The 8,830-nt window shown below is 39.6% G+C and overlaps 1 pseudogene; it reads left to right on the top strand.

Annotated features, from left to right (window-relative positions):
- Positions 1-554: 554 nt before the first annotated feature.
- Rps14-ps4 (ribosomal protein S14, pseudogene 4) lies at positions 555-7,924 on the top strand (annotated as a pseudogene).
- The last annotated feature ends 906 nt before the right edge of the window (positions 7,925-8,830 follow it).

Genomic DNA, 8,830 nt, shown 5'->3' with positions numbered 1-8,830 from the left:
AACCCTCCTGAAGACTGGCCCCCCTCTTTTGACAGTTAGCAACTGTGTAGAGTCCTTCATCGAGATGTGAGCCTTGTGAGATTTCCTATCCATGCTGGCACGTCAACTGCTGGTGTCATTGTTCAGGTCTTGCTTAGGCAGCTACACTGATGAGATTGCTTGAGTCTAGTCTCACTGTCCTAAGTAGTGGATACAGTTGGCAACAGACCTTTACAGTCTTTCCTTCCCCTCTTCCACAGTGCTCCCTGTATGAATCTCTGTAGGATCATACTGTATATGTATCAGTTGGCATCGAGCATCGCAAGGTCAGTTCTCTGCATTTTTGCCAGTTGGAGATTGTTGGAAATGATTTCCGTCTGCTTCAAAAGAAAATACAAATTATTTGGAATGCAGTTGAGATTATAATTGTAAGTGGCAGTTGTAGGTTCTCCTGTGGAGTTCACGGCCTCACCAGCAATGGGTAATTGGCTAGATTTATAGTACCAGGAAGTACTTCCCTCCTATTAAGCACTGAATACCCAGATAAATAAAGGCCCTGACTCTGAGTAACTCATGGCCAGGTGTTAAAAATGGATCCCATTCTGGCTTCCGGTGGAGGAGTCTGGAGACAACGTTCAGAAATGGCACCTCGCAAGGGGAAGGAAAAGAAGGAAGAACAGGTCATCAGCCTTGGACCTCAGGTGGATGAAGGAGAGAATGTATTTGGTATCTGCCACATCTTTGCATCCTTCAATGATACCTTTGTCCATGTTACTGATCTTTCTGGCAAGGAAACCATCTGCCGAGTAAAACTGGTGGAATGAAGGTGAAGGCTGACCGAGATGAGTCCTTTCCATATGCAGCCATGTTGGCTGCCCAGGATGTAGCCCAGAGGTGCAAGGAACTGGGCATCACTGCCCTGCATATCAAACTCCGGGCCACAGGAGGAAACAGGACCAAGACCCCTGGACCTGGAGTCCAGTCAGCCCTCAGAGCTCTTGCTCGCTCTGGGATGAAGATTGGGCGGATTGAGGATATCACCCCCATCTGACAGCACTCGAAGGAAGGGTGGTCGTCGTGGTCGCCATCTGTGAACAGGACTTCTCAAGTTATTTTCTGTTAATAAATTGCTTTGTAAGTTAAAAACAAAAACAAAAACAAAAACAAAACAAAACAAAAACCGGATCCCATTCCGATTTTTATGTTGAATACGTTGTCTGATTTAAAAGCCAGAAGAATTCGCTAAAGTCAAAGAAAACCCCAAAGGATGGTTTAATTGGGGTCACTTGTGCCTTGTTGCAGTTGCATTTGATGCAGTGATGTCTCAGTCCTGACACCTGCATGAAGGACACAGGCTCTCACAGCTCTATCACAGTAAGGAAAACACGAAACGTTTGGCCTTGCTTCATTTCCTAGATGTTGTAAGAAAGCCAAATTCTGCTTTAAAATGTTACAAGGACAGCAATTAATGGGGAAGATTATTGACAGTTAAGAGCTACACAGCATTATTAACATAGTTCCTTTTTCAAGGTATCCATGTGTTTGCATTTCCGTGTGTTTCTGTTCTGTATGCATACTATGTGTTTCTGTGTAATATACAGGTACCTGTGGATGCCAGAGGGGACCAGAAGAGAGTGTAGGATGCCCTAAAGCTGGATTACAGGTGATTGTGAGCCATCTAAGGTGGGTGCTGGGAACTTCGCTCAAGTCCTCTTTAAGACTAGCAAGTCCTCTTATCTGCTGAGCACCTCTCTAGCTCTTAGATACCTGGATTGCTAAAAATGGAAATGTCTAAGTCACACCATTTAGAATGAAGAGACTACATGTAGCCAGATTAGGGAAAACACATTTTTCTACAAAAATTAATCGTCTGCAGCTACTGAGTTGTGAACAGTTGTAGATAATTCATAGCTGTGTTTTGAGGAGGAACTGACATTGTGATCGATAGCACAAATGCTGTGCTATGTGGTTCTGACCCTTTGCTGCAATTCCTGCAAAGCAGAGCTGTATTTACATAAGATTCGGTTCAGTCAATGGAGTTCCCACAGCTCCTTCTGAGGATACAGTCTAGTAGGATAGCCAGTCTGGAGCCTAAAGGAAACCAAACTGAACCTTCTTGCTAGGCCACTATAGCTATAAGTAGAACATTGCTGCCATCTTGAGGTAGAATTGAGAACCTAGTTTTGGATAACCAACACTATCATCATTTAGGTTCGTTAAATTTATTTTCCTAGATTCTTAGCATTGCTGCTTCAATAATCTGGAGACTTTATGAACTCCCTACATCTACCCACATGAGAACATAATTACCATTAAACTTTTGACGCTGTGTGGCTGCCAATCACGGAAGAAGTGACAAGTGGTATATGTAGTTCCAAGAACTGGTTATCAACCAAGTGTTGACAGAAGGTTAACCAAGATTGAAGGGTCTGAATACAGCAGTCCATTCTGCTCTGGGTGTGAATCGTGCATTTGTCCATGTATCCTGTCTGTATCTAGTGCCTTCCCCATTCTCAAAGCATCTGTCTCAGGTATCAGATCAGATTGCTTGCTGTGTCCATGCTTCCCATATCTTATTTGCTTGTGGCCCCCAAAACTAGGAGTAGTTCAGCTTGCCACCCAGATATGAATTACAAAAGAAGCTGTAAATCTCTTCAAAAGCCCATGGGGTGATGCTCATAAGCCCTAGTTGGGAAGCAATAGCTATTCCTTTGCTACATGGAGAAGATGCCCCTGTATAATTTCCTTGTAAATATTTATGATAATTCTTATAGATCACTAGTGCTGTCAACTTTGGTCAGAGAAGCTCCACCCCAGTGGAAAACCTCTACTGTAAAAACTCACAGCGTCAAAATGCTGAGAGTGACTGACTGTTGAATGTTCTGCCCTAAACAGTATTTCCATTTCAGCTCCCTTTGTGATTCTGGGATCACAGAGGATGGGGCAGGAGGGATGCAGCAGGTAGAGGAAGGGGTGGGATGCTGCCCACTGCACTCTAGAACTCTCAGAGGCTAGGATTATCCTAAGCAGATGTCCTACAGACCCCAAGAGAACACAAATGCCAGCCTAGGCTACTATATCCAGCAAAACTCTCAATTAACATAGATGAAGAAAACAGGATATTCCGTGAAAAAACCAAAGTTACACACAGTAACTCCCCATAAATCCAGCCACACAAAGAATAATAGATGGAAAACTCCAACACAAAGAGGGAAACTACACCCAAGAAAAAGCAAGAAAGTAGTCTTTTTTCAACTAACCTAAAAAATAGCCACACAAATATAATTCCATCTCTAACAAGAAAAACAATAGGAAACAATGTCATCGGTTTCTAAAATCTCTCATCATCAATGGACTCAATTCTCCACTAAAAAGACATAGACTAACAGACTGGGTACATAAAGAGGATCCAGCATTTTGATGCATACAGGAAACACATCTCAGTGATAAAGACAGACACTTTCTTGGACTAAAAGGCTGGGAAAAAACTTTCCAATCAAATGATCCCAAGAAACAAACTGGAGTAGCTACTCTAATATTGAATAAAATCGACTTTCAACTAAAAGTTATCAAAAAAGATATGGAAGAACACACCAAAGGAAAAATCCACAAAGATGAACCCTTAATTCTGAATGTCTATGCTCCAAACGCAAGGGCACCCACTTTCATAAAATAAATTTTACTAAAGCTCAAAGCACACATAGGACCTCACACAATAATAGTGAGGGACTTCAAGACTCCACTGTCATCAATGGACAGATCATGAAAACAGAAACTAAACAGAGACACAGTGAAACTAACAGAAGTTATGAACCAAATGGATTTAACAGATATCTATAGAACATTTCATCCTAAAACAAAAGAATATACCTTCTTCTCAGCACTTCATGGTACCTTCTCCAAAATTGACCATGTAATCAGTCACAAAACAAACCTCAAAAGATACATGAAGATAGAAATAATCCCATACAACCTATTAGGTCACTACAGACTAAGGCTGGTCTTCAATAACAATGAAAAGGGGAGGAAGCCCATATACACATGGAAGCTGAACAATGCTCTATTCACTGATAACTTGGTTAAAGAAGAAATTAAAGACTTTTCAGAATTTAATGAAAATGAGGCCACAACATATCCAACTTATGGAACACAGTGAAAGCAATGCTAAAAACCTCATAGCTGGGTGCCTCCAAAAGGAAATTGGAGAGAGCATACACTAGCAGCTTGACAGCATACCCAGAAAGCTCTAGGAAAAAAACCAAGCAAATACACACAAGAGGAATAGAGGGCAGGAAATAATGAAAATTAAGGCTGAAATCAACCAGGTAGAAACCAAAAGAATCATATAAAGAATCAACAAAACCAGGAGATGGTTCTTTGAGAAAATCAAGAAGGTAGATAACTCTTAGCCAGACTAACAAAAGGGCACAGAGACAGTATCCAAATTAACAAAATCAGAAATGAAAAGGGAGACATAACAACAGAAACTGAGAAAATTCAAAAAATCATCAGATCCTAGTTAAAAAAAACACCTATATTCAACAAAACTGGAAAAATGGATGAAACAGACAATTTTTCTAGACAGATACCAAGTACCAAATTTAAATCAGGATCAGATAAACCATCTAAACAGTCTCATAACCCCTAAAGAAATAGAAGCAGTTAGGAAAAGTCTCCCAACCAAAAAAAAAAGCCCAGGACCAGATGGGTTTAGGGCAGAATTCTATCAGACTTTCGTAGAAGAACTCATACCACTACTCTCCAAACTATTCCCTAAAGTAGAAACAGAAGGAACACCACTCAAGTCCTTCTATGAAACCACAATTATGTTTATACTTTAAACTACACACAGAACCCCCCCCCCAAAAAGAAAAGAATGAGAACTTCAGGCCAATTTCCCTTATGAGCATGGATGCCAAAATACTCAATAAAATTCTTGCAAACCAAATGCAAGAGCACATCAAAACAATCATCCATTGTGATGAAGTACACTTCATCCCAGGGATGCAGGGAAGTTTCAACATATGGAAACCATCAACATAATCCACTATATAAACAAACTCAAGGGGGAAAAAAGCACATGATCATCTCACTAGATGTTGAGAAAGCCTTTGACAACATTCAACATCCCTTCATGGTAAAAGTCTTGGAAAGATCAGGAATTCAAGGCCCATACCTAAACATAGTAAAAGCAATATACAGAAAACCAATAGCCAACATCAAACTAAATGGAGAAAAACTTGAAGCAATCTCACTAAAATCAGGGACTACACAAGACTATCCACTATCTCCCTACCTATTCTATATAGTACTGGAAGTCCTACCCAAAGCAATTAGAAACAAAATATCAAAGGGATACAAATTGGAAAGGAAGAAGTCAAAACATCACTATTTGCAGATGATATGATGGTGTACTTAGGTGACCCCAAGAATTCCACCGGAAAACTCCTACAACTGATAAATAACTTCAGCAAAATGACTGGGTATAAAATTAACTCAAACAAATCAGTAGTCTTCTGCTCAAAGGATAAACAGGCTGAGAAAGAAATTAGGGAAATGACAACCTTCACAATAGTCACAAATAATATTAAATTCCATCATGTGACTCTAACCAAGCAAGTGAAAGATCTGTATGACAAGAACTTCAAGTCTCTGAAAAAAAAAACTGAAGAAGACCTCAGAAGATGGAAAGATCTCTCATGCTCATGGATTGGCAGGATTAATATAGTAAAAATGGCCATTTTGCCAAAAGCAATTTACAGAACGAAATCAATCGCCATCAAACTTCCAACTCAATTCTTCACAAAGTTAGATAGAGCAATTTGCAAATTAATTTGGAATATCAAAAAAACCCAGGATAGTAAAAACTATTCTCAACTTCTGGGGGAATCACCATCCCTAACCTCTAGCTGTAATATAGAGCAATAGTGCTAAAACCTGTATGGTATTGGTACAGAGACAGGCAGATAGATCAATAGAATAAAATTGAAGACCCAGAAATAAACCCACACACTGATTGTCACTTGATCTTTGATAATGGAGCTAAAACCATACAGTGGAAAAAACACAGCATTTTCAACAAATTGTGCTGGTTCAACTGGATGTCAGCATGTAGAAGAATGCAAATTGGCCCATTCTTATTGCCTTGTACAAAACTTAAGTCCTTGTGGATCAAGGATCTCCAAGTGGAGAAGAACCTCGAAACACAGGCACTTGGGAAATTTTCCTGGACAAAACCCCAATGGCTTATGCTCTAAGATCAAGAATCGACAAATGGGACCTCATAAAATTGTAAAATTTCTGTAAGGCAAAGAACACTGTCATTAGGACAAAACAGCAACCAAGAGATTGGGAGAACATCTTTACTAATCGTACATCCAATAGAGGGTTAATATCCAATAAATACAAAGAACTTAAGAAATTCAATTCCAGATAATCAAATAACCCTAATAAAAATGGGGTATAGAGCTAAACAAAGAATTCTCAAATGAGGAATATCGAATGGCACCTAAAAAAATAAAATGTTCAACATCTTTAGTCATCAGGGAAGTGCAAATCAAAACAACCCTGAGATTCCACCTCACACCAGTCAGAATGGCTAAGATAAAAAATTCAGGTGACAGCAGATGCTGGCGAGGATGTGGAGAAAGGAACACTCCTCCATTGTTGGTGGGATGGCAAGCTGGTACAACCATTCTGGAAATCAGTCTGGAAGTTCCTCAGAAAACTGAACATAGTACTACCTGAAGACCCAGCTATACCACTCCTGGGCATATACCCAAAAAATGCTCCAATATGCAACAAGGACACATGCTCCACTATGTTCATAGCAGCCTTATTTATAATAGAAGCTGGAAAGAACCCAGATGTTCTTCACCTGAGGCATGGATACAGAAAATGTGGAGGTACATTTACACAATGGAGTACTACTTAGCTATTTAAAACAATGGCTTCATGAAATTCTTAGGCAAATGGATGGAACTAGAATATATCATCATGAGTGAGGTAACCCAGTCGCAGTGTATCAGAATTACACCAGACTTCTCAACAGAGACCCTAAAAGCCAGAAGGACCTGGACAGAGGTAATGCAGACCCTAAGAGAATGCACATGCCAGTCCAGCATACTGTACCCAGCAAAAAGTACCAATCAACATAGATGGAGAAACCAAAATATTCCATGACAAACCAAATTTAAACAATAGCTCTCTACCAATCTAGCCCTATGGAGGATTCTAGAAGGAAAACTTCATCACAAGGAGGGTACATACACCAAAGAAAAAAACAAGATATTAATCATCTCACAACAAAACCAAAAAGGGAGAATCACATACACACAATGCTACCTACACCAAGAAACATAACAAGAATTAATAATCATCTGTTTTTAACATCTCTCAATATCAACCGACTTGGGAAATAGTCAAACTCAGGGCAGAAGTCAACCAAATAGTAACAAAGAGAATGATACAAAGAGTCAACAAAACCAAAGGTTGGTCCTTTGAGAGAATCAGCACCATAGATAAATCTGAAGAGTTAAATTTCAAAAAGTTAGTCACAAACAAAGTCCGGACATGCCTGAGGGAATTTGAGATAGGGCTCACCGGCCCGGCTATCAGCCCCCAAGGACACTGGCCATTTGGAGCCACCCCCTCCCCTTCTTTCACTCCCTAAAGATGAGTCATCCCCCTGCTGAGTGAGATAAGTCACCCTACCCACATTGCTGAGATGCTAGATTGCACGTATTCTTTGCTGATGTAACTCCTCGCCAAAAGTAACTGTACACCATTTGAATCAGCCAATTATGTGTAACCGCTCGAAGTCCCCTGGCTTTCCTTATATAAACCCCTGCCTTTAGAGGCTCGAGGTCAGCTCCTCTATCTCCTGCGTGAGATACGTGTCAGCCCGAGATCTCGTTAATAAAGCTGTCTCTTATTGTTACATCAAGATCGGCTACTCGTGTTTCCTGGGGCATGCCATCCCAAGACTGGAGCGAGAGTCTCCCCAATTTGGGGTTCTTTCAAATCCATAGCAGAACTAAATACATGGCACATTAAACCGTACCCAAATTAACAAAATCAGAAATGAAAAGGGAGACATAACAACAAAAACTGAGGAAATTAAAAAATTAATCAGCTCCTACTACAACAAAACTAAAAATTCTAGATGAAATGGATAATTTTCCAGACAAATACCAGGTACCAAAGTTAAAACAAGAACATGTTAATTATCTAAATAGGCACATATCCACTAAGGAAATAGAAGTCATTACAAACCTCCCAACTAAAAAAAGTCCAGGGCCAGATGGCTTTAGTGCAGAATTCTACCAGACCTTCAAAGAAGAGCTAATACCAACACTCTCAAACTATTTCATAAAATAGAAACAGAAGAAACACTACCTAAGCTACACAAAGACCCAACAAAGAAAGAGAACTTCAGACGAATATCCCTTATGAATATCAATGCAAATATACTCAATAAAATTCTAGCAAACAGAATTCAAGAACACATCAAACCCATCATTCACCACAATTAAGTAGGCTTCATCTTAGGGATGCAAGGTTGGTTCAATATACAACAATCCACTAATATAATTCACTATATAAACAAACTCAAAGGAAAAAACCCACAGAATCATTTCTTTAGATATTGAAAAAGCATTGGACAAAAAACAAACAAACAAAAAATCCACACATCCCTTCATGTTAAAAGTATTGGTGAGATCAGAAATTCAAAGCCCATACCTAAAAATAATAAAAGCAATTTACAGCAAACCAACAGCCAATATCAAATTAAGTACAGAGATACTTGAAGCAATTCCACTAAAATCAAGGACAAGATAAAGATGCCCAC

The sequence above is a fragment of the Rattus norvegicus genome, chromosome 17 (assembly GCF_036323735.1).
Source record: "Rattus norvegicus strain BN/NHsdMcwi chromosome 17, GRCr8, whole genome shotgun sequence".
NCBI classification, from domain to species: domain Eukaryota; kingdom Metazoa; phylum Chordata; class Mammalia; order Rodentia; family Muridae; genus Rattus; species Rattus norvegicus.
The sequence above is the reverse complement of the archived record's forward strand: the minus strand, read 5'-3'. Positions and strand labels throughout refer to the sequence as shown.